The sequence below is a fragment of the Podarcis tiliguerta genome (assembly GCF_965153285.1).
Source record: "Podarcis tiliguerta genome assembly, chromosome: 17".
Taxonomy (NCBI): Eukaryota; Metazoa; Chordata; class Lepidosauria; order Squamata; family Lacertidae; genus Podarcis; species Podarcis tiliguerta.
In genome coordinates, this window is record NC_139550.1 from 29,475,483 (window position 1) to 29,502,221 (window position 26,739).

Sequence of the window (26,739 nt, forward strand, 5' to 3'; positions counted from 1 at the left end):
TCCGTTTTGCAGCTGCAGCTTGATCTGGCAGCCGATGTCGTCAAACCTCCTCTTGTATCAAGATCACACAGGGAGAAACACAGTCCATGTAACCCACTTTTGCAGAGCAGTTTTTCAAAGTAACAGGCTGTGGTGGATCCCATCTATGCCGTCATTAAACACTTTAAAAAGAAACAAATAACAACTGGTGACCTGCAATTTCTGTGGCAGATGGAAGCTCTTTATAAGCACCTGCTCCAATTTGTCTACTCCCACTCTAGCAGAGGGCTTGCCCCATTCATAGTACTACACCGCAGATTCCCCCATGTGCTTTATTTCTTTTTGGCTACTGTTTCTTTTGAATATTTTATATATTTGTCTTTAACCGTTTTTATCAATAGTTTTTATGTTTTATTTTATATTTTTATGCTGTGGTCTAAACCACTGAGCCTAGGGCTTGCCGATCGGAAGGTCGGTGGTTCGAATCCCCGTGACGGGATGAACTCCCGTTGTTCAGTCCCAGCTCCTGCCAACCTAGCAGTTTGAAAGCATGGCAAAGTGCAAGTAGATAAATAGGTACTGCTCTGGCAGGAAGGTAAACGGCGTTTCCGTGCGTTGCTCTGGTTTCGCCAGAAGCAGCTTAGTCATGCTGGCCACATGACCTAGAAAAACTGTCTGCGGACAAACGCCGGCTCCCTCAGCCAACAAAGAGAGATGAGCACCCCAACCCCAGTGTCGTTCGAGACTGGACTTATCTGTCAGGGGTCCTTTACCTAAGCCCCTCAGATGTTTTGTTAACAGTCACATATAAATGTTGTTAAATAAATACACAAGGAAGCCTCCTTGTGGTAATAAAAGTGCCAGAGCACTTGCAAAGCTAAGCAGGGTCCAGCATGGTTTCAAATTTGATGGGGGACCACGTGTTGAGATTCCTGCATTGCAGGGGGTTGGACTAGATGACCCTTGGGCACCTTCCAACTCTACAATTCTATGATAGAGATGTAGAACACATGGTTCTCATTTCTCCAGTGTATTTACTGTGCTTCAGAAATAGCACAGCTGACAGGAAGTTCCACAACATCAGTCAAGATAGCCACGCCAAGTCTCACCTTGAGTTTAAACAACACAGTGCAGCCTTTATCTGTTTTTGGACCTCAACCCCCAATCCAGGAATGGGGAAACCTGTGTGGCCCTCCAGATGTTGCTCAACTCCAGCAAGCATGGTCAGTGGTCAGGGATGGCGGAAGATTGAAGTCCGGCAAAGAAAGCACCCAAAGCCAACGACCATGAAATAGAATTTAGTGTGAACATCATATCCCACACTTTATTTTGTGTGGATCCCCGGATCAGACTTAAAATGTGTGCCATTAAGGACTCGGAAAGATGCTCTGAAATATGAGGGTCTTGAACTGTAACCCCCACAGCCTTTGAGCGGGATATTAGGAGGGGGGACGGACCCAGCCTCCTGCCCTCTTGGACTGGCTAAATACAATTTTGATGCCTGTAGCTGAAAATCCACATCTTTCCCACTAATTAAGATAGATTTTGCCCCATCTGGGCATTCCCTTGGTCAACCTTTATTGAAATGAGATGTTGTTGTGAGGTGTATATATCCTGTTCAAAACGACACAAAGACTCGGCTGCCTGAGGTGACTGGGCCACCGCCACCACCTCCCCAATTCATATAGATGTCTGTGCGGAGAGAGATGCGGGAGGAAGGGAGAGGAAGAACAGCAGCGCTTGGCTCTCCTCCTGTTGGCTTCACTTCGCTCACACACCTTGGTTTATTTAATACTTAGCTTTCCAGAGTGCTTCCAAGTGTTCAGAGCACTTCACGTACCCTGGACTAGATCCAGAGAGGCCCTAGCAAGAGTCAAGGTGCTTCTGCCTGCCCGGGGAGGGGTAACGTGACCTGCTATTTCCATTTGCAGCTCCCTCACATCACCTCTCACATCATTCCCCTGAGTCCCCTGGGGCAGCTGTAGAATGGAGGAGGGAGCTGGGTAAAGTCCCATTCCGCAAGTGGAGTTGTGCTCACCGTTTGCTGGATCAAAGCCGTCTCCTTGCTGCAATCCTTACAACAGTTTTGGAAGGAAGGTGGGCGTTATTGTCAGCACATTGCGCAAGGAAAGATGTGGCTAAGTGGGGCTTGCATAAGGGATCCTGGTGAATTCAGGGCAAAGGTGAGGCTCAAATGGGGGACTTGATCCATAACTGAGTCACTCCCCTTCCCCGCCACACACAATTCTAGACCAGCTCACTATTTAGATATTATTTGTTTATTTGCTGCCTTTGTTGGTGCCCTTCCAGGCAAAGACGTTTACAATAACAACGTACAATTCAAGTCTTAAAAAATAAATCTAAGTTCCAATATGCAAAGTCTAACCAAACAGCAGAAAGCCTAAGCCAATCAAACGGAATGACAGCATAAGCCAAGTAACAAAGCTTTGAAAATTGCTGAGGGAACGGTGAAAAAGAAGGGAGAGTGTGTGTCCTCTGAATCTCCAGTGGAACAGAGCTTTATGGAACAGAAAAAGACTAAAGCCACAATTTATGGTACCCAGAAAAAAGGACTTGGTTGGCAGATCTTAAGGCCTGTTGAGGCTCATACAAGATAAGATGCTTCCTGAAATAGGCAAGACTGGGCTTTAAAGATGAAGGCCAAAACCTTGAATTGAACGCAGGAAGAGCATGGCAGCCAATAAAGATGTTTCAAAATGGTGGTTATGTGTTTACAATGCCTTCAGCAGACGGGTTCTGAACCAGCTGAAGCTTCTGAACTGTCTTCAAGAGCAGTCACAGCGGAAACTCTAAGCCATGAAAGTCATCAATACAAGAATGAAGAAGGAGGAGGAGAAGGAGTTTGGATTTGATATCCCGCTTTATCACTACCCGAAGGAGTCTGAAAGCGGCTAACAATCTCCTTTTCCTTTCCTCCCCCACAACAAACACTCTGTGAGGTGAGTGAGGCTGAGAGACTTCAGAGAAGTATGACTAGCCCAAGGTCACCCAGCAGCTGCATGTGGAGGAGTGGGAAATCAAACCCGGTTCAGCAGATTATGAGTCCACCGCTCTTAACCACTACACCACACTGGCTCCCAGTGCCTCAGGGGAAGCCTTCCACGGGTCGCGGGCTACATCAGTCCCAGCATAAGCAATGGTCAGGGACAATGGAGCTGTGGTCCAACAACATCTGGAGGGCTATACCACATTGGCTGTATCAGAGCTAGAGGCTAACCTTCTAGCAACAGGAACAACTGGACTATTACCCAATGGTGATGGAAAGAACTCCAGACCACAGTGGTTACATGAGGATCTTGGAACTATGATGAGCCCAAAAGTGCTTCCCAATTGTGAACATGATCCCTAAAGGACAAATGCAAAGCCATGAACCCTGAATAGCTCAGTTGGTTAGAGCATGGTGCTGATAATGCCAAGGTTGCAGGTTCAATTCCCATATGGGACAGCTGCATATTCCTGCATTGCAGGGGGTTGGACTAGATGATCCTCAGGGTCCCTTCCAAATCTACGATTCTATGAAGATCATTTCCGCAACCAACCTGTTTACTGAGCCTACCACCACCATCTCTGTGTTGACTCTTGTTTGGGTTGAACTATTTATTCATCCTCTTCTGTACCCCCACTTACCAAGTACTCATTAAGGGTGGCAAAAGCACCACCTCAGCATGATGAAAAGGCGAAATAGAGCTATCATCAGCATTTTTATGCTACTGGACTCCAAATCTCTGAAGAACTTCACCCAGTAGTACAATGTAGATGTTAAAAAGCCTAGGAGATTATTCTGTCTTTTTTTTTGTGGTAAACCACTCTGAGATTTTCTCTACAATCAAGCAATATAATATATTTCACAAAATAAATAAATAGAATCCCATGGAATCCTATGGAGAGGAACAAGAGTTTCCTAGACGCAACATCCAGAATACAGTGGTACCTCGAGTTAAGTACTTAATTCATTCCGGAGGTTCGTTCTTAACCTGAAACTGTTCTTAACCTGAAGCACCACTTTAGCTAATGGGGCCTCCTACTGCCGCTGTGCCGCCAGAGCACGATTTCTGTTCTCATCCTGAAGTTCTTAACCCGAGGTAATATTTCTGGGTTAGCGGAGTCTGTAACCTGAAGTGTATGTAACCTGAAGCGTATGTAACCCGAGGTTCCACTGTAGGTATGTCTGGAAGCAATGGAACAATCACAATACATGATCTCCAGACACTCAGCAATACTCTCTTGTTAATTCCTGAGTCCTCAACTTACACTGGCAACTCTTGAAAGTGACCAGGACCCACCCAGAAGAATTCAAGAAAAGTGCTGTGTTAATACTTTCAGAGGGCACAGAACTTCTTTGTTCCATGTGACTAACTGGACTGTTGCAGAGAAACAGAGACATAAACAAGTCTTCTTTCAAATCTTGCTCACTTCTTTCTGACAACAGATACAGCTATCTTCCCAAGCATGTATTACTTTCAACTTTTGAAAGGTCGGCTTCAGCTCCTCCCACATTCAAGCCTATTGCAAAAAACAGGGATATAGTTATGATTCCTGGTTCCTAGTTCCTTACTTGCATGAAAGGTCAAAACACAGTTCAGCCAGAAAACATTAAAAAGTTTGGAAGTTTATATGTACAGGAAGCAACTTCAGCAATGTACAGGGTTTTACCCTCTTAGCAAAATGTTCCATACACCTGAACTCTTGTTTCCACAACACAAAATGCAGTACACTGCTAGCTAATCCTGCTGTAGGGAGTATTTCTGAGCTAAGGCATCAACAATCTTCTATTATCTGATTGGGTAAATTTCTACAAATAAACACCCACATTTTTGCAAGATGATACGTGGGTTAGGAACCTGTAGGTGGAGAAATGATTGAAACTTGGACAAAGGCTCAGCTGTGTCTTTATTCCCCCCCCCTCCAGCTTTTTACTTTACAGTTTGAGGGCACAACACATATTCACTACAGTACCATAAACTACACCTCCATTTAGGATTATTAGAGCAACATTGGACACTGATGAATGTAAGATACATTCAATTTTATTCGGGTATCATGAAATAAACTGTGCTCTGCAAGTCACAACACACAATTTCTTTGGCTCATCATTGCTCAGTCAATGGAAGAAACTATAGGTTTCTGGGGGGGGGGGAGGTGCCTCCCTCTGCTTACACTGTGTGACAATAATCATGGAAACTTTCCTTGGGAACGACAACTAATATGTCGAGCTATCCTTATTCATCATTGCAACGACCTTTGAAATGTCCTGAACCTCTCCCAGGACTGGGCTCAAAATTGGGGCAATTTGCAGCTCAAAATGTGCTGCTTGTATGCAAATGTTTACTCAAACGTTTTAAAGTTAAAACTGTGTGCTCGTATCTCCCTTCCCTGATCCCCTTTCCTTCATCTTTAAGCAGTTCTCCCTGCTGAAAAGTTTCCCGCGTCTTCCCTTTCTTTAGGCTCAATACACTTTCCAAGTGTTGCCCACATTTTCCTGTCTGCGTCTGCTGCTCTCCATTTTGGTTTTTCCCGCTTCCACCATGGCTGCTCTCTTTCCCTTCTTGACATCCCTCTTCTTCTTTTTGTCTGCCTCTGTTCATCTTTCTCACAGCTCTCCTCTGTGCTCCTTGCTGCTGTCTCTCGCTTTCCCCCGTCTCCTTGGTTTCTTTTCAGTCACCTTCGCTGGAATGTTGGCAGCGACGTTTCTCTCCCCCAGCCCACCCCACCCTCCCATGCCTGAAAACAAAGAAGCTAAATAAATTAAATATCTCAAAAAGCCTGTTGGCTGGCGAATTCTGCTTCTGAAGGCTCTGCATTCTGAAAGTCTTTCTTCTCCCTGTAGTCAGTGAATAGTTATGCTCTCTAGCCACCCCACCCCTCCAGACCTTGTGAGTGATGGATTACACTGCAGTAAAGGCTGGGAGCACTGCAGAAAGAAAAGGCTGGAGAGGGGAGGAGCAGAAGAAAAGGCTGTCAGCATCAGGGTGGGAAGGAGAGGGATGAATGTGTGTGTGTGTGTGTGTGTGCGTGCATGGGCGCATGTGTGCAGACGGCGCCATTCTATCTTTGGCTGGGTAGATGGAACTGGGCTTTGAGACAGGGAGCCAAAAGACAGGCTCTTGCCACTGACTGCTGTATCTAAAGCAAAGGTGCAGCAAACAGAAGCACACAGGAAGAAAAGAACAGCAGAAAGAGCACTTTTGCCAGAGAGGCACATCGGAACATAGGAATACAGCTTGGAATGCAGAACTACTGTGTTTCCTTTGTGGTATGACCCATGCTCCACAACCGCATGCTTCTTTGCACCAGCTAATGCAAAACAGCCTGTGCTGGCGATGCAAAAATGTGCAAAGAGTTGAGATGTGTGCAATAAGGAAATGTGACAATATGACCTTCAGGTCAGAACTGGCAATGCTGGCTGAGTGGGGTGCAGCTTAAATGCTCCAGGAATGGTGCAGTGGGAAGGTCTAATGGTACTGGGAACACTGTGTGAGTAAGGGGGTTATCTGAGCCAGAACAAGAAGATACCATCCCTAACTGGCTAGTTCCTAGACATGCAGTGAAACGTTTGGAATTAGGTGGCTCAGAACATGTGCATCAAAGCAAAGTGAAAAGCATGGTGCATTTTGGAATATTAAGTTATTTCACCCTGAAAAAAATAGATTGTTTGCACAAAGGACTCTCTTCAATTCTGTGTCCCATGCTTCATTTTATCTTCCCTCTATATCTGCTCTGAATTCCATTTATTCTTCTCACCATCCCCCACAGCCTCCCCCTCCTCTTGATTCCTTTTTGGCTCTTTTAAAAGCTGTCACTTCCTTTCCTTTCCTTCCATGCTTCTTCCTATTCCATCATCATTTGGAATCTTCTCTCTCTCTCTCTCTCTCTCTCTCTCCCATTGTCTCCTCCAGTCCCTCATTTGTTTCACCTATGCTGTTTCTCCATTCTCACATTTAGTGCAGGAAAACCAAGTGCACTCTAAGCAATCTTTCATTGCGATCAGTTCTGATCCAGGCAGGCAATAGTAACGAGGACTTGTAACTGACTGTGGCAGCCTTTTTTCTCATTCTCAGATAGGGTACTTCCCAAAAGGAGGAAGCAAGCAATGCGGATGGGAGGAAAGAAAGTGGAGGAGGGGAAAGGGAGTGTTGGCTGTTTGTGCAATCAGCTTTCAGGAAGAGTCCCCACCCTGCAACTGCTACCCTCACTATCTCCTCCTCCCCTGCTGCTACAGAAGCCTCCCTTGCAAGCTTGGCTTAGGTTCCCTTCCCGCCATTCCCTTCTTTCCCCATCTGCATCCTTCCTCCTAGCATCACAGTGTATCAGAGGCAGCTGCCATCTACACACTGACCTACTTCTCCCTTCAAAGCATCTCCTCCTCCTCCTCCTCCTCCTCCTCTGCTTCCAGCAATTGCAGTGTCTGAAATAGAAAGAAGGTGGAGAGAGAGCAATTATCGGTTCATATCCTCAGTAAGCACAACATTCACCCTTTATGTAAGGCTACCCCACAGAGGAAATGGGTTATCGAGAGAGACCTTCCCCCACATTGCTTTTGAACATATGTGGTTATATTTACAGCCAGTGCAGAACTATATGGTTAAAGGATGAAGCTGGAGGAAAAATCGAGGGAAAGGATAACTTTCCCACAATGAGACCAATCACTTCACCACTTTTACTATTTCAAAACACAGGCTCACAGGGTGTTGTAAGAACAAGGATATAAATAGAGGCTTTTAAAATTGGTTAATAAAAGGCATACAGATTGCAGGGCAAATGGTGAAACATTCTTGAAAGGCACACATTTTTCATGCCAACATGGGACACTCAAATGAAAATTCAGATCTGGCCAGCTCTGCTATTTGCTGAAGGATGTCAGGCAATCTGGCAGGAGTGAGATTTAAGAAAGGATGGAATGCAGGAAGAGTAGAGTGAATTAACCATGGATAGACAGAGGTAGGAAAAAAAAGAACAGCACAATGGCTCTACACTTCATGTAACAAACATACTTTCTGCAGACACAGTTTCACAGGTCTTTTACACAGACAGCATATACAGCATAGTTAACATTTCATGCTATAGTAGATAAAAAAACTGCATTTTTAAAAATACACTAATACTTGGGCTGAGCCGTAGCTACGCAAGGGGAGGGGCTAGCCAGGTTTTTTTGCCCTGTGACACCTCCAGAGGGGCAGCACTGAGGCTCCCAACCTGTGTGGGTGTGTATGCAAATGTGCATGGGGGGGTACCAAACTGGGTCTTTGAGCTGCGTGATATAACATTTAGTTTTGCCCCTGGCTTGGGAGCCCCATTCCAATCTCAAGGTCTTGGCATGTGTACATAGATGTTTAAAAATGCAGGTATACTACACACACTTGGTTTTTGCTGCAAGGAATACCTGCAGCAATTATGTCTGACACGTGGAGTCCAGAGCCACAAAGGAGAACAAAAGTGGGAAGGAGAACAGTCAAGACCAAAAAGAGGAAGATGGGATAATTACCAATGCATTCCTTCCACCTTGTTACCACTACACCTGGAAAATACATTTTCTTGCATTAACTAAGACGCACACAGTTCCAAACAAAGAAGTGCAGTTTTGGCCTCAGACTGTCACAGGGTAAAAGGCTTAAGCTTTATTTCCCCATGATATTCTGCCTCCTGTTTGATATGGCATACATAAACAGAAACAATACCAATGGTTTTCCCGCCCTTCCCTATTTTTCTCTCTTCCCTGGGTCTTCTCCTCAGGATATGAACAGATGAGGTTCTACATTTCAGACTTGGTCCCAATGAAGCTTTTGGTCAGACTTCACTTCTCCTAATCCAATCAGCCCTTAAAAGCTATGGACAAACTTCAGGGGAGCACCTTCTGATATTTGTAAATGCCATTTTTGGATTATTTGTTCTCATTTGTTCTCCATTAGTGGATACCATCTAATCTTCAATTTTGATCAAATGACTTCAGAACAAAAGTGTACTTCCATGTTTTGTTTGGGCAGACAGGCTGAAATACACCCATTTTTAATGAATGAATAAATAAATAAATCTTTTGCTCTGTTAGCATTCCTTAGTTCTACAAAGTGCTTTCCAGTCTGGATCTCACTCATCTAACAATTGTATGAAGGAAGCCATCAATAGCTCCATTTTGCAGTGAGAGTGACATACACAATAGTTTCAATCGTAGCCAGGCAGTAACCATCACATAACGGAGCAGAGAACTGCCTTATAACGTGATAGGTGTGGACTAGATGACCCTTGCGGTCCCTTCCAGTTCTATGGCTCTTCAGTTCTAGGTTTCTATGAAGATGGCAGGTGGTGCTTCCCTCCCATCGCTCCACCTCCATCCTCAGGCAAAGCTTTGCACACCAATTTAAAGGTGGCAGCCTAGTCTCAGAAGGCATAATGGAAGGGTAGTAAAAGAGATGGGGTGGCAACACTGCTCCAGTCCTCCCAGCTTCCTTATGGAGATTCTGCTGCGTGCCGGATCTTGGTGGTTCACACGAGTGAATGTCAGAGTAGGACCTGGGAGAAAACAGGATTCAAATCCTCCCCAGTCAGCCATGAAGCTCCCTGGGTGAGCTTGGCTCAGTCACTGTCTCAGCCAGCCTAGCCTACCTCACATGGTTTTTGTGGGGATAAAACGGGGAGATGGAGAACCCTGCCTGCCACCTTGAGCTCCTTGCTAGATTATAAACGTGACAATTAAAATTTTAATTAATTAATCTGGGAGAGCAAGCTCCGCTGAGATTTACTTTGACGTGTAGGGCTGCGGTGTTAAGAAGGGAATAAACGTAATCGCTTTCGGACGAGCTGCACCCCTGTCTCCACTTCCCCTCGGTTCAATCCCGCAAGCAGCAGCGACGGCAGCAGCAGCAGCATCCTTTGGATAGGAAGGGACGGCCCCGGGGAAGGAGAAGCGTGCAGGCGCGTTCCTGTCCTTCTGAGGAGGTGGAGTCGCGGCCGCCGCCGCCGCCCCTTTGCTGCTGCTGCTTTCTGCTTCTGCTGAGGCCGGTTCTAGCCGGCTTGCACCAGAAGATGGCAAGGCGGCGCCGCAAAGCTGCAAAAGTCGCTGCCTGCGCTCCTCCAGCTGGCGCGCGAGGAAGGCAGGAAAGGGGAGGAGGCGGCGGCGCGCAAGCGGCTGCAGGCCCCGCGAACGCGCGCGCCACGTCCCCCACCCACCTCCCTGGGACGCAGAGCGCTCCTCCTCCCTCCTCTTCCCACTGACCGCCCCAGGGAAGAGGTCTTGCTGCGTTCTTGGACTCCTCGGCTGCCTGGCGCAAGGGAAGCATCTTGCCAGCCAACGCCCAGGTTTCCCAGGCTGGGCCGGGGTGCAGTCTTGGAAGAAGGCGCTCCGGCCCAGAAAGGCAGGGGACGCGCTTCTCACGCGCTTGGCTGAAATACGCAAGCAGACAGAGCCATCCACAAACACACACACACGGAAATGGGGAGGGTAAGCTGTAGCCTCGTAAGAGGCGAATGTGCTGCTGCAGGACATCTCCTTAGTAAGCAGGCAACAGACTCCGTGTGCCACGTGCATGAAGCCGCTGCAAAGAACGGAGCTGCGGCGCGCTCCCCACGTCTGGTTTTCTGATCTGGCATCCGTTCAAGGCTAGTGTGCGCACTTCCCCATCGCGCCAGGTCCTCTGGAAATCGATACTCGGAGGACTAGCTCTCCAAAGACCCTTGAATAAATGATCAGGGTCCGGCTTGCTGCTAAGGCAGGCAGGATACCAGGATCGTCGTCGGTGACACTAAAACAGCCCAGTGCTCTTTAGGAAGCCGAGTGCTGTACCGTTTTCTCTCTGCTGCAGTTTTTGCCCCCTTGGGATCAGGCAGGAGCTGTGCAAGAGTGCTGGCACAATGGTGCGGTTCTTAGTCGCTTCAGCGGCATTGGACAGGAGAACCTCTGAGTGGGAATTATTCAATGGAGTTGAGTTTTGCCTTCCTGCCTTAATGGTGCCTAAAGTCTGCCATCTGAGAGGGATGTGTCATGGCAAGGCTGCCCTTGCAAGGTCTTGGATGTAACTGATAGCCCCTGGGTTGGATAATGCAGGAATGCAGGGGTGGCTCCAAATGGGTTTGTGAATAGCAGGAATGCTACACGGTGTTTGCAGACCCAAATATGTCAGTATTCTTTCCCATCGCATCTCTGCCACAGTTGCACCTCACTTTTTCCCATTTTCTCTCCAAAGCTCATTTTATTTTATTTACAATCAAATGAAAATGTAGGCAGATTGTGTGATCATACAGTAGTCCCCCAGCAAAATTCCAGATAATTTCCACAGATCTGCATTGCCTCCTTGCACTTTTTTAAGGTATGTTCTAATCTCAGAAACCATTGATCTATTGTACACTATAATTGTACAGCTATTAATCACACTTGGCAATACTACCTGCATGTTTTTCTTTGGACAAAGGAACATAATATTAAGGGCCCAACCCTATACTTCAGCTACATGGGCTGGGGGGCTATTGGATATGGTGGCTGACTCCCTACACTGGCAGCATGTGAGACATGCCACCACCATGTGAGAGCCACTAATATGACTGCACAGATATGCTGGGGTATGTTGCTCTGGTATAACAGTCAAAATGGAGATGAGATATGGGCGAGACAGGGAAGAAACAGGCTCTCATCAAATCCTATATGCCAGTTTGCTGCTGCAATTGTTTCTCGTGTCTCTCCTGCCTTGCCATATGTCAATACTATATTGTCCCCAACAGCTTCATTTAGATGTTAAAGCCTTGGGGAAAAGACTATTCTATGGCACCCTACAATAAAACTGCCAGGGGACAGTGGAACAATTATCCAATGTTACCTACCCACAGGCCTGTGCAAAGGGGGGCAGGCAGCTGGGTACACTTGCCCCAGCAATCACAGAAGTAGGCCTACCACTATAATGCAGCAATGTCACCAAAACATATCCTGGTCAGTCCCAATCACTCACATGCTCACCAACCTTCCCGCTGGAAGAATCACACCAGTGTTCATGCATCCCTTATACTCTCACACAAACTACCCTCATGCATCCATGTGTACAGTCATCACACTAGCTATCATGGGGGGAAATGACTTGCTGATAAACAACATACAATATTCTAGCTAGAAGGATAACATATAATACTCAGAGTTCTAGCACTCATCCCTTCTCTACTTCATCAGGAGTAACAAACAATCCTCCCTGTCTCTCACTCATAGCATCTGCCACAAATTGGTAGATACCGTAATTACTGGCAATTGGGCTTAATCAAATGCAGCTACTTAGACCAGCTTGGTGCCCCCCAGATGTTTTTGACTACAATTCCCATCAGCCCCAGCCAGCAGGGCTGTGCAAGCTGTGAAATAAAGGGCTGAGCTTTCAAGAAAAGTGACTGTCTTTCAGATGTTGATGAAAGTCAGGGCATGTTTTTAAAGGGGGATGACACAGCTATGTTATTTATTTATTTTGATGATTTTGAAAATACCTATGCCTCTATTCAAAAAAAGCTTCCCCGAGATGGCACATAGTCATTATAAAATATATTAAAATAACATAATTGTCTTAAATTGTAAAACAGAGAGCAGTATAAAATACTTCACACCAGGAGAAAAGACACATTATTTAAATCTGTTGGTTTAATACACCATTAATGAATACAGCAGTAGGAAAAATGTCTGACAGGGAAGTTTTTACTTGAGTTCAAAGGGAAAGGGATAGAATATATGTATCTGCAATATACATTTAGAAAGTGTGCATTTGCCTAAAAGATGGATAGAGACAACTGTTCGCTTTTTTAACAGTTAAACGAAGGCTTCAGAATCAATACACGCCCTGCTTAGTGACCCTAGGATGATGTCCGTATCTGCATTCCAACATTTTTGGATAATGTGGAACAGTGATGAAATTGCTTTTCTCCACCCCCTGAAAGTCAGCCAAGAATGTCAGCTGCCTGTAGGCCCATCCATATTCTCACATGACTAAAGACATTTATTCAAACAAGAGACTTTGCATTATGCGTTTGAAATTTATTTGTCAATCCTTGAATCACAGTTCAGTATGAAATAGTACTGAACGATTCAAAGAACCAATTGAGTAGTTGACACAAACACTTCTCAAGAAATCAAATGACCAGAACTTACACGTACAAATTTCTTATATTTGACTCAAAGAGTGAGTTCAAAGTCTAAATAGTACCATCTTTGTGTAAAGCCACCATTCAAGAAACCTAGAGTTGTATCCAACTAAGTTTTACTTAGAACAGACCCTTTGAAATTAATAGACCTACCTTAGCCATGCTAATTCATTTCCCTTCATTCTACTCTGAATAAAACTTTGTGGAATACTACCCCAGGACTCAATTTGTATATTTGGGCAAATGCTTCATCACCCTCATGCCTGAGATATAAATAAAAATGAAGCATATTAAATTACTAAACAAAGAAAATGGTGGGGAGGAACATTAACATGTCAAACACAAGCAGAAGTACTTCACAACTGCTAATGCAGGGGTATGACCCTAGTCTAGACGAAGTTGGATTCCAACTCTGCCTGCATCTTCTATGTTGTAGTTTGGAAGTACAGTAATTGTTGCAACAGTAAAGATCAAGCCTCTTGGCTGCTGTTTTGCTTCTATATCCTGGCTATATCCTGGCTATTGTTTGATTCTCCAACCTGAGCCTGCGGAGCTTTTTGGTGGCAACTCCCATCAGCACCAGTTGCAATCCATCATCTGAAGAAGCTTAGTACAGTATCCTTAAAGGTTAGATCCACAGGTGAAAATCTGTCTCTGAACCCTATGTACCTACATTCTGGAAAGCAGCTGCTATCAAATGTCCTATGCTTCTGAGATATCCTCCTATTTGAGAATTTTGACAAGATGCAGGTCATTCCTCAGTCACCATCCATCCTCAAAAAACTTAGGAAACATTTATGGGGAACAGAAGTCCCAACAGCTTGAGTGATTTAGGAATTCCCCACAAGCGGTATATATGATAGCAGTTACTTTTTTTGTCCATTCTCTCCACATGGGCAGCAGGATGGCCCACACTGAAAGAAGTAATTGCACTGGCTACCAATTTCCTACTGAGCCAGGTTTAAGGTACTGCTGATGACTTGTAAGGCTCTATGCAGCTTGGAACCAGGCTACCTGAAAGAACACTTCCAGCCCCCTTTGGTCACGCCATGTCCTGCAGATACTTCTCGAATGACCACTTGGAAATGGGTTTTCTCTGTGGTGGTACCCACCTTGTAGAATGATCTCCTAGATATCCAGCAGGCATTAACAGTACTGATATTTCATTAACTAGTAAGAACATATCTGTTCACTCAGGCCTTCCTGGACCTTTGATGTGTTAATCCAATCTTTATACTTTTTTCCACATGGTATACCGAATTTAATTATTCTTTAGATACAGCAGATTATTTTTTTAATACTCTTAACATGCTTTAGTGGATTGTCTTCAGTTATGTTGTTGCTCACCACCTTGGTGACTTCTTGTTTAAAAGTGGTGTATAAATTGTTTTAATAAATGAACCATCCTGAACCTTATTTTTTCCTCAGAACCTAACTCACCTTGCTCTGGGTTGGGGGGAAAGATTTTGAGAGTGCAGCCTAAGTCCTGCTGTGGAAATGTCCCTCTTTTTTCTTTCTCATGCTTTCTCTCAGAAAGGAACCAATAAAATATTTTTTCCCCTCCTGACATGGTTCATAGGTGCTTTTTTCAGGAAAATGTGTCTGCCTCATCCCCATACATGCTCATGGCTCATTCAGCCATGGAGGGTATGCTTGCCATTATGGAGGGTCACAATAAGCCCTTTTCTTCCTTTTGAATGGCATATGGACACTGTAGACTGCCAGCCTAAACTGAAAGTGATAATGCCTGGAGTTCTTTCAACCAGAGTTCTGCAAATTGCATCAGATATAGACATTTTTCTTCCTGCTCCAGTTCCCATATCTGAAGGGAAGGTCCAATAGCTACAGGTGCCACCACTACTCTTCCTAGTTCAGAGAAAAGATTCAGGCTAGAGAAAGTTCTTACCCTTATTATTTTAGGAGCAGAATCCATTCTAGGGGTATGTCCAGAAGTCAGGTTACATTTTTCTGCCTTCCCTATCTTTCTAAAGGCAATGCTGGGGGCAAAGTGCTTTTTCCTATTGCTGTGTTCTGTGTTGATTGCCCCTTAAGAGAGAATGGTTCTTCCATTAACCACTAGGTCCCATCCCTGCAAATCTAGGGAGCTGCTCTCCTCTCCAATGGTTCTTTTCCTAGGGCTTCCTCCATTGATGGTAAGGGTTCTAATAATAATTTTGAAGAAGAATAGTGCACAGGGGCAAATCAGATTCTTTTTGGTCTGGTATGCTCTGAACGCCTTTCAGTTAAATGTTTCAGAAACTCTTCCAGCACCCACCAAACCAGTTGGAATGGACCTACCTTTTCCTACTCTGTTTGTCTCAGGTTCCTTGGTTCCTTTCCTGGTGTGTGAATTTGCCATAAGAAAATAAAGAATGGGCTGAACCCTTTGGGTGGGGTAAACCATCCCTTTCTTGTTCAAGAAATTATTTTACCCAAGGATATTTTAACAAGTGTTATGTGAAGAGATGGTTTAGTGGCTCCCTTAACTCCTAAAGCTATTTCACCCATTAATTTGGATGAGATAATGTGGGGCTGACATGAACCCCTTGACATGTTGAAAAAATGTATTAAAGGGATTGTGGGACCCTCCCTGTTGCCATGCTCTCCTAATATCTGCATGTTCAAATTACATCAGAAGTTCTACTTGTGTACACTGGTACATGAGTAGAAGTTTTGATGTAACTTTGAATGTGTGGTCAGAAGAATGTGAGGGTGGTGTGGGGGCATGGCTTTTCCATGTGGCCCCATGCCCCCTTCCCATCTTCTCTAAATACATTGAGGGGGTTGTGTGAACCCCCAGATTGCAGAGTATACATTGCATAGGAGAGTTGAGGCTTTAGCCCTAGCCTTTGAGCCTTCTCGGCTTCTTCATAACTTGCCAGGGCTGCCCTCATATCAGCAAATGAGATTAGCCTCACCAGCAGTCTTTTTCACAGATGCTTTCCTAGATGCTTTGCAAACAGAAACCCACTCAAACAAGAGAGAGGCTGTCTATGTGTGCCTCCTAAAAAAAGGGACCAGGAACCCTCCACTTTGAAACATTCCTTTCATCCCTCTTTTCTTCCCAGAATAGATGTGACAACAACAGGCCCAAATGGCATTCTTCCAAGTCAAAAGGCAGCTCCATATATTCTTAACCCTTTGGTAACAAGTCCTCTCTTCCTCATGACTACAGGGATGCCAGCCTTAACTCCTTCCTTTTAGTGGCAAACTTCAGGCCTTTACAGACACCTGGAGGACCATCAGTTCATTAAGGAGGATGTTACAAATGCTTCATAAATGCTCTTTTCTTGGATACTTCCATATTTTGTTGGATTGAGTCATTCCATCCCCTATCTGCAGCATGGAAGAACACAAGTTGAAATGTGTGCAGCAGAGGGCAACCAAGATGATGAAGGGTCTGGAAATAAAGCCTTATGAGGGAATGGTTGAGGGAACTGGGTATGTTCAGCCTGGAGAAGAAAAGATTGAGAGGTGATATGATACCCATCTTCAAATACCTGAAGGGCTGTCAAAGTAATGATGGAGCAAGCTTGTTTTCTGCTGCTCCAGAGGGTAGGATCTGAGCCAATGGCTTCACAATACAAGAAAGGAGATTCCGACTAAACATTAGGAAGAACTTTCTGATGGTAAGAACTGTTTGACATTGGAACAGGCTACTTTAGAAGGTGATGGACTTTCCTTCATTGGAGGTTTTTAAACAGAGGCTGGATATCCATCTGTGAGGGATTCTTTAGTTGTGGTTCTTGTATTGAAGGAGGTTGGGCTAGATGACACTTGTGTCCCTGACCCAGCTCTACAATTGTATGATTCTATTGCCTCCACATTCACATTCACCCTTGTCATTGCACTTTCTAGGATTCACTTGAAAGAACAACCAGTTCCAGTTTGGAGCCCTTTCCTTCAGTATCTTCTCCAGCCTCTGAAGCGTCTGAGAACCCTGACTGCTCATCCATTTTACATAGATTATTTTTATTAGTGTCCCTTCCTTTAGCCAAGGAATTGTAACACCCACCTTACCTCAGATGAGGAGTCTCAGCATCCTAGTAAACAAAACCTGTCCAATAGATCCAGCATCCAGGAGTTCCCCTCAATACATGTCTGAACAGTGTTTCTCTCTCAGAAGAGAGGATTTTGACCCCTTCAGTATAAGTTACCCAGTTCATCTTCAATCCCTCACCAGACTGCTAGGCAAGATGATTTGCATCATGGTTAGTCTCTTCAAAAACCTTTCTGTTACCCTTCTACGATGAGACCCTATCTTAAATCCTTCCCTAAGCGGTTCACAAGAGCTAGCACTTCAAGCAAGTCATCGAGACAGGAGTTCCTGCACTGTTCCATCAGCCTAGAGACCAGTGCCGGATTTACATATAAGCTAAACAAGCTCTAGCTTAGGGCCCCACTCTCTTGCCCCCCCCCAAATTAAATGATGTACATTTGCAAAATATAAGATCAAAAAACCCCAAAAAATTTACATATAGCAACAGTGTTGTGTAGGTTCCTATGATGTAAGTAATGGGCCCTGCCTGCTAGCCTGCTCCCTGAAATATCACATAAAAAGGGCCCCATTACCTTCAGTAGCTTAGGCCACATCAAACCTAAATCTGGCTCTGCTCAAAACTATGGTAATAACTGGTGTCAACCAGTCTAGCTGAGCCATGCAAGCTGAGCAATGTTTAAGGAACATGGTGGCAGAAGGAGACCTCTTGCAGCATAAGCCTCTTTGAACTTTGGGTGAGTCAACTTCCATTGAAAGCTTTTCCTAAATGACACAGTTCCAGAGATATCCTTGTTCACCCGGACAGCATATGTACTAAGTCTTATGTCAACAGACAAGCAGGAATGAGTTTTCCACAACTCCTCAAAGAGGTGATCTGTTCGCTTCCTTGAGCAGAAACTTATTACTTCCCTGGTAACCCAGAATCTGAGGAGAGGGCTTCTGGAAGACTTTTCAGGAGTTCTGGTTCTTATTTCCAGAACAATCAAGAGAATTGAGGATCAGAAGACACATATCATCTTTATTGCCCCCCCCCCCCCATTTGCTACAGGCTTCAGACTCTCAATCCATGATCTCTTCTGGATATTCTGGATTGCTGCATAACATGCCTCCTCCTACATCCTCACTGCCTGGAGGTTGAAAGGCAGACTCTTCTAGCCCTGAGCTGCCATTCCAGAGTAATTTCCACTCTTTTAGTCTCATGCAAATCTCCCACCTGGGTACCAATAATACTTTGGTATCTACCCCCTTATACATTTCAAAATAAACTTAACAGAATAGAAGGGCCTTTTAAAATGCTGTGACAAGTCAGACACAGCAGCCCTTAGAGCTTCCAGACCTTCATATAAATTTCTTGAAAAGATGGATTTCTGCTCTTTCCAGCATAACTGCAAGTTCTGGAGGACATCCCATTTCTTCTAATACCTGCAAACTTCCTATCTGATATCTCCACCTCCAGTTCGCTGTATGCCTTCTTGGAGTCTAAATGTGGCTTTCAAAGTTCCTCCTTGGAGCTTATTTAAACCCCTTGAAGCTGCCTCCCTTAATTTACTCACCCTCAAAACAAACTTGCTACTGACCGTAAACCTCAGCACACTGAGTTTTTGAGATTTGGGCCTTTTCTATAGAGCTTAAACTATGTATTCCCAAAATGACAAGAATTATCCTGTGTTCTTACCCTTCAAGTTAACATTAATTTGACCTATCATGGAGCAGGGGATTGATCTTGCCATTCTTTAGCTCTTATCTCCCAAAGAACAAGCGCCACATTTCAGGAAAGAACCCCCCTGGATGAAATGTTCAAAACAGCTTCTTGGGTCTCTGTAGACAGGCCACTACAGGACTGAAACATATGCCACTATTAAGGCAGTTTCCTAAAGCTGGATCCTTAACAACCTGTATATCCTAGGGCTCAGAATACAGGGGGGTATTTGGATACCAAGTTCTCCCTTCCAGGGATGTACAGTGGTACCTCAGTTTTTTAACGTCTCCGTTGATGAACATTTTGGAACTCGAATGCTGTAAACCCAGAAGTAAATGCTTCGGTTTTCAAACACGCCTTGGAAGTCAAACATGGCACACGGCTTCAATTTTGTGTTTTCCTTTTTGAGACTTTCGTTTTGAGTTCTTGAATGTTTCAGAACTCGAACTGTCTTCCAGAACAGATTACATTTGAAAACCAAGGTACCACTGTACTACTTTTTAAAAATACCAGTCAGAAGTGTCTTCCTGCCCATGTGGGGAGAAAGTATTATTTTTACCCTGAGGAACATTTATTCTCATGGGTAAGACATCCTGCCCATCTCTGCATTTACTCCAGTTACTATGAATCTTATATTTTCCAGATTTTGTTTGATTTTTTGGAGAGTGTGAGTTATCTTGCTCTCTATGTTCCAATTAATATGATCTGTTGGTTTCATTTCTTCCCATTCTATGGTGGTAATTCTTCTTTCTAGCTCTTTCTATTGCAGATGCTTTTTCTTTAATTTGCTATGTAATTGAGTATATGGTGAGCATTTCTCACCTTACAGGAAGTGACTTTTTAGCCCTGTTTTCACAGTCCCAGAGGCAGGACCTAACTGAATCCGGAATGTCATCTGCCCCCGACCTGCATTCTCATCAGGTAAGAACTGCATTCCTCCACCATCCAAGACTTATCTCTGTTGTTTAACATTTTTGTAAAAGTATTGAATTGCATATGTCAGGAGTAGGCAATCTTTTTCTGACCAGTGGGGCAGATCTTAATCTCCTCACCCATGGTGGGACAAATCTGACAGGGCAGGGCGAGAGCACCTACCTGTCAGTCACCTGGTACCATAGTGATGTCAGGTGGTGCGATATTTTGAGGCCCTTGTCGCAACTTCAAAGTACTGTACAATGCAGGGCAGTTTTTTAAAGGGCTTTCAAACAGCCCTGCGCTGTTCTTTGAACTTTGGGTTTTTGGAGGTTCAAAGAGCAATGCTGGGAGAGAGAAGTAGCTTCCAGTGTCCATCAGCTGTTGAGTAGAAGCAGGCCTTACTCTAACAAAGGAATGATCTGGAGCTCACTTTAAGCTACTGATAGTTCCTTTTCAAAAATGTATTTATTAAACACTGAATTTTTATAAGTACATAGTTTCCTGATAGTTCTTTTTGAAGCCCTGCCCTTATCCACCCCACACCTGACATCATGTGTAGAGACTGTGTGTAGGGCAGGTGGGTGTAACACCCCCAAAATGGCCCAGCAAGCCACATCTTGGATGATATGGGTGCAGGTGGGTGAAGAAAGTTCCATATAAATATTAAAGATTGTGAAAATTACTTACATAAAATGAGTTTAAGTGGGAAGGTGGCTGTGAAGATGTGTGACCATGAATTCCTGGAAGTTGCACCATAGGGTTAAGAGAACTCATGTGAGGCAATGTGCGGCAAGCTTGGGGGCAGCAGCAATATCGGACAGCAGCCCCAAACAACAGGTGGTTTCTGCACTCATCTGTAATATGGAAATAACACTGGCTTGCTTCATAAGGTTGCTGTGTGTAGTGTGTTCATTTAGAAGAGTTCGTCTTGCCTGTCTCTTAGGGATTCACCACTAGCGTAGCATAAACCACACAAGGCACTCTGGCTTGCGTTAAAATAATTGGTAAGTGATTTGATGACGTTTTGTGAAACTTCAGTTTAAAAATCAAGAGAATTTATGAGGTTCAGTGTCCTGAGTCCATGTTTTTGTGCAGTGGTGGTGCAGGAAACACACAGCGCATGCATTTTTGTGGGCAGGGATGTGATCTGATGAGTTTAGGTAGAATCCATGTGGATACATGGAGTGGATTGACATTTCTGCTTCATAGTGGTGCTGTGAAGCCCTGGATCTGTATCCCCAATTTCGTGGTGCCTTTTGGGGAAGCCTATACAGGGGGGAAAACCATGCCAATTCATGTATGTGTCCGCAGAACCCCTTGCTTTTGCACCAGGATGGCTCTGCAATTTTCACAGTTCAGCTGATGAACGTTGATGCAAAGTGCAATTTAGCAGTTTTTTCGGGGGGGGGGGGCTGCCATGTAAAAACCACGTGCTGATTCTTGGTTTTGCGCCACGGCCCCGGGTGTGGCAATTTTCCTGGCTGAGGGTGTAGCTTTTCCACCTGCAGTTTGATGGTGGAGGGGGGAGGGCGGCGAGTGTCCCACCCCATGGAAAGATGCCGACAGTATTTTTAGGAACACGACAGTTATTGAAATCCAGATCATTTCTCTCCTTTTCAGCGTTATTCCACTCCTTTTTCTCTCAGAGCCCTCGCTGAGGCGTTCGCACCTCAGGGCAAGCGCGGGCTTACGTTTGCGCGTTTTCCTTTCACTCCAGAGGCCTACAAAGCGGGCGAATACGGCGAAAAATATATATTTTTGGCGGGGGGTGGTGGTGAGTAGAACTGGCCACGAATTCTTGGGGTGCGTGGGGTTAAATATCATCTCCTCAGCTTCGCCGGGAACCATTACGCCGCGTCGGAGCCAAGAGAGGAGGAACGGCGGCGGCACTTCCCCCCAGCTGCTTCCAGCTCACTTCCCCTTGTCTCTCCCTCACAACACGCAGCGCCCCCACCCCAAGTTTTTAACGATCCGAGCCACCTCAGAGGGCGGCAGCCCAGTTGGGGGGCGCGCGCTCGGCGGCGAGGGGAGGCGGGGCGCTCGCGCTCTCTCCGCGCGCCTTTCCCGCTCCTCGAGCCTGATTGGCTGCGAGGAAGGGGAGGGGGCTTCGAGACAACGGGCGCGCGAGGGAAAGGGGCGGCGGCGGCGACGGCGCCCCTTCCCGCTCCCCCCACCCACCCTCTCGCCGCGTACAGACTCGACGCCTTCCCTCGTTCCCCTCACGCCGCGGGCGCGCGCGCTGACGGCCGCGTCTTTCGGTTCCCCCCTCCCCGCTTTTTCTCCCGTCCCCCTCCCTTTTAACCCTTTCCCTTCCTTTTCTTTAGGTCTACCCGCTTTTTTCCCACCCCCGCCCACCGCCCGCTGCTCTTTTCCCCATCCTTCCCTCATCCGGCTCGTCGGTCGGTCAGTCGGGGAGGCAGAGCTCGGCCGTGAGGCGGTTTCTGAGGAGGCTCGCTCTGCAGAACAGCCTCTGGGGGCGAGCGAGCGGGCGGGAGCTGGGTGGGTGGGTTGCCTGCCTGCCTGCCTGCCTTTAAAGTCGAGGGGGGGAGGGAGGCATTAATTGCTCGCTTCTAAACGAGGGCGAGTCGCCCCTCCCTCCTTCCCCCCTCCCCAACTTTCACGGTTTGGGTTGTGGACTCGCGGAAAGCTCCCCCCCCCCAAACCTCAAAGCGCGCGCGAGGAGGGCGGGGCAGATTCCGTCCACCCGTCTACGCCCCCCCCCTTTGTTTTCAGCCCTACTTCGCAATTTCTCCCAATTATTGATCATGATCACCGGAAATAATCGGGCAGGGTACTAAGGAGGGCGGGGAGGGGAGGGGGGAAAAACACCCCCACCCCCAATCTTTGTTCTTCGGATTCGCAAAGCGGTGGTTTAGCTCTCTTCGTTTTGCTGTAACTTCTCCCCTTCCCCCCTCTCCCACCCCACCCCCCCGTTTGAGGTCCCCCCCATACTTTATTTTTATTAACCCTCTGTCCCTAATAATCCAGGGAGGGGTCGGAAGACCGACGCATCTCTTTCTCTCTCCCCCCGACCCCCCAACCCTAAATCCAAAGTGCTGTTCACAGGAGGAGGAACAGGAGTCGGAAAGAAGCAACCAGGTTAGTCATTCGTGTAAAAGCCGTGCTGCCGACGTGATATTGGCTTCTGACTCATTTTCTGTGTTCAAGATGGGGAACGCACGTGCATATTTTATTTTATAATTCTTTGTCTGAACGCAGGATGCTCCGGCGTTTGTGTCGACGTGCAAAAGCTACCGTGTGGGGAGTATAGTGTATCTTTGGCTTGTGTCATCTTAAAGCCCTTTCTGTTGGACCTTTAAAAAAATATCTGTTTTTTAAAGAACGAACGAACGGTAGCCTCGATAGAAATACAATACAATATCCTTGCAGACTTGTGGGTTAACGTGCGTTTTGTAGTAATTATTATGCTTATTCTGTATAAGCAAACTCTGTGCCTGAAACAATGACCTTTGCTTTTCTTAGGGGCTTAACAGTTTTACACATTAATTTGGCTTCACTTCGTTTCTGTATGACAGTTGTTCCGTTTAAGACGTGGGTGTTGAATGCAAGTTTTTACTAACGCCGAGGCACAGATTTTGTCTTTTTAACTGTATCAAAAATGTAAAGCTCTGTTAGGCCAGTTTCTTTCCCCCTTTGAAGTTGCCTTAGGTTACACAGGGCTTTAGTAATTTGAGAATTTAACCATGTAGTTTGTCTTCTGTTGTACACCACTGTGTTAAGCTTTAAGTGTAGTAAACTAACCTGGATCTTTTCATTCTTTTTTCCTAGATATTGCTGGTGCCAGGTGCAGCTTTTTAAGGGGCCCAGTTCTGAGGGAGCAGAAACACAAGAGGAGTTTACTGTACTTTGAATCCTCAGAACCTAAGATTATTTTTTATCAACCTTCATTAGAGGGAGGAGGAATATAAAATCTGTCCCCCCACATTTCTTTACTCTTCAGAGCAGTAGTTAGGCATCACTCATTGGGCTACCAGGATAATACAGTTCACATGACAGCTTCTTTCTTATGGAGGCTCTGTGACCAAACCAAGCTTGAAGAGCTAAAAGGCACTGAGAGGACTTGATTACCTCCCTGGGGTGGGGTGGGGAGAAAGAGAGAAGGTCCCAAGAAAAGCCTCTTTGCATTGAAGGAAGATTGAAGCAACAGTCTCTGGATATTGCTGCTCTTCCCACCCCCAAGCGTTGGGTAAGTTACACTACCATTATTCACTTATTCATTCACTCTGTTCTGTTTCACTCCACCTCCACTCTACTATGTGGTGAAGAGACGTGCCTCAAGATGGTGAGCGTGGTGGTGGTGGGGAAGCAGGGATGACTGTGTGTGTTTAGTGTAAAACATTGAAAAGACGGTTTGTATCTCTTGCCTTGTGCATTACAAGTTTGAGGTTTATGTGCTGTTTATGTGGAAATAGCTGGCACCTGCAAAAAGGAATGCAGATTTAATGGGTGTGCAGAGACTTGTATCATGTCATAAGGGGATGACTCTCTTAGTATAATAGTACAAAAAATAAGGATGAGTTGTACAAATGAGTGGGGGGGAAATCACACGCACACCCCCCAAATGCATGGGAGGACTCACAGAATGAGTTGGAAGATGAAGCAATGTTTTATGGTTCTGCAGTTGGACAAACACAGTAGCTGAAACAGTCCTTTCTCTCCAGACTGGTGTCTTTTGCAAATAAAAAAGGGATGCAGAGTAGTGGTGGTATTGACGTACGGATGCTTTCAAAGAAGTGTGTAGTTTATCACCTGGCTGCAGTGGCTGTTTCTATAATAGAGAGAGGATGAACAGCCAGAATATGCAGCTCTATGCAGGCTTCCCTGGTTGTGTTAATGCTTGCTCAATTTCAAATTGTGCTTCATTGTATGCTTTTAATACCTTGTGAGCCACTTTGGAAGGCATATTCCTGAAAAGAGCCTATAATTAATGAAAGGAAATTCAAATATTTTTTATGTTCTAAGAACCAAAATTTGCTTATACAGATGATGGAGCAGAGTTTTCAACCAACGGGGCTTACAGTATCTGAGATGTGGTTTGGAATTGTATTTGTTTCATTGGGGTGATTCAGAGGCAATACCAAACCATGATTTGGCATTATATGAACAAGCCTGGCTGGGCCCTCAGGCATGTGGACTTTGGTTTATTCTGCTGGATAAGCATAAATAATTTGTTGGTTTGGGATGAAGTGGCAAACTATGGGTTACCTCATACTAGGAAAGAAGGTTATAAATTGCTGTGCAGAAGGCACTGGAGATGGGAGGTGGAGTTTGTGAGCCTGAGGGACCAGCCAGACTCATGCACGTAATGCCAAGCCATGTTTTGGTGTTATGTCTAAACCAACTCTTTACATGTAGGTTTTAACCTAAGTTTATTGAAATTCTGCACTTGTCCGTTCTTCCTCTGGATCTTCTCATTTTGAAGTAGTATTTTAGCTAAATTATTTTTACATTTACACAACTGGGCTGTAATTTAAATGAATATGTTGTAAGGAACATTTATTCCATTATGTGGCAATTGACCTTTTGGGTCTTGTCCACTGCGTGGTGGTTAGTGAAATTCAATCAGGCTGACTTCTATTCCCAGCCATATAGGAAGGGTTGCTCCTGCCTAGGGGCCAGACTACATGTCACATTTGACATGTAGTTGGTCCTTGAGTGCAAGCCTTTTCTTCTAGCAATTGCTAGTGTGCACCCCCATTCCAGATTGAGAATATGACATTAAGGAGCTTTAACCCTTTGCTATGGTCATGGTACAGATTAGCTCACACCATCTTCAAATCAGGGCCCCAGTAGAGGTCAATGGATTAAATTCTCCTGAACTCATGGCAGGATCCTTGTCCAGATTGCCCCCTGGCCACGCTGGTAATATGTGAAGGAAAAGTCTTGTGCCCAAGACTTGAAAATCAAGTCTGGTTTGGCTTTAATCATTATTGTGTCTGAAGATTTTCCTGAAGAAAGTATGTATCATGGAATAAACAATTTAGCTTTTTAAAGTAATTTTAAAAATAGTTTTCTAGTTTCACACCAAGAAACAAAATCCAGTGCCAGAGATTTAAGGGGTAGGACCACCCAGACAAGGGCCATTCAGTCCTGCTATTGAATTCTATGGGATGTAGTAAACAATTTTGGACACAGTTGAATCGATGCGCTGTGGTCAACAGAACAGGTTCCCCGCCCCCACTCCAGTGGTATCCTTGAGTGCATCACTTTACATGGGCCATAGTTCTATGGTAGAGCTCCTACTTTGCGTACTGACTGTCCTAGGTTCAATCATTTGAATCCCACAAATGCAGGTGATCAAAAAGATCTCTGCCAAAGGCCTCAGCACTTCTTCAGCAGCAGCTCCAAACCAAGTGTGTGTAACGGCTCGAGGCCCATCCCTGCTTTCGAGGACTAGGTAGACATAGGCAGATCTTACAGTCTCTGAATGCTCACTTTTGTATATGCTCCATTATTGGACTCCATATACTCCAGTTCCGCTGCTTAGAGACTTTAATTTGTATACCTACCTAAATTGTTTCTCTTGCTTCCTCTCCCTATTAAATAAATATCAGTTCTTACTGCTCCCATCCTCTTAAATTGTGCACTGGTTGTTTCCCTACTTACTTTCAGAAAGCCTGGGAGCTGGAGATACTGCACACTATTTAGGTGGGCTCTGGTGTTCATACCTTCGTCAATCTCATTACTGTTTGAACCCAAGTTTCATAGTTCCCTCCACAAAAAGGGATTGCTGGTAGCAGTGCATTTTCCATAAGAAAATGGGGTGCTGGTATTCATATATTGATAAAAGTGCCGTGGGCGCCAGCACAAAATGGCTGCCATATGCAGCAAAAAAAGAATACTGTTGAAAAAAAGCCCTTCTGGTAGAGAAATCGGGGGTTATGCTTAATTCACGCTTACAGGTGACTGGCTGTCATTCATTCCCATGGACACTCAAGGATAATATTGCAGCAGAGACAAAACCTCTCTACAAACCAAGACAATTGGGCTGAATTTCATCCACAATACC

The 26,739-nt window shown here is 45.2% G+C and overlaps 1 protein-coding gene and 1 long non-coding RNA gene across 2 annotated transcripts in view; one reads left to right on the forward strand and one right to left on the reverse strand.

Moving 5' to 3' along the window:
- LOC310667933 lies at positions 1–20,488 on the reverse strand. The gene is made up of 3 exons (XR_014506447.1): positions 20,397–20,488; positions 7,337–7,405; positions 1–161 (listed from the first exon to the last, which is right to left on the reverse strand). It is a non-coding gene; the product is annotated as an uncharacterized lncRNA (long non-coding RNA).
- Positions 20,489–21,697: 1,209 nt separating this feature from the next.
- The window catches only part of RIMKLB (ribosomal modification protein rimK like family member B), a 37,828-nt gene continuing 32,786 nt past the window's right edge, over positions 21,698–26,739 (forward strand). Inside the window, exons 1-2 of the mRNA XM_083420422.1 lie at positions 21,698–22,808; positions 23,499–23,916. The gene's annotated coding sequence lies outside the window, so the exon portion shown is untranslated. The remainder of the gene's footprint in view (positions 22,809–23,498; positions 23,917–26,739) is intronic.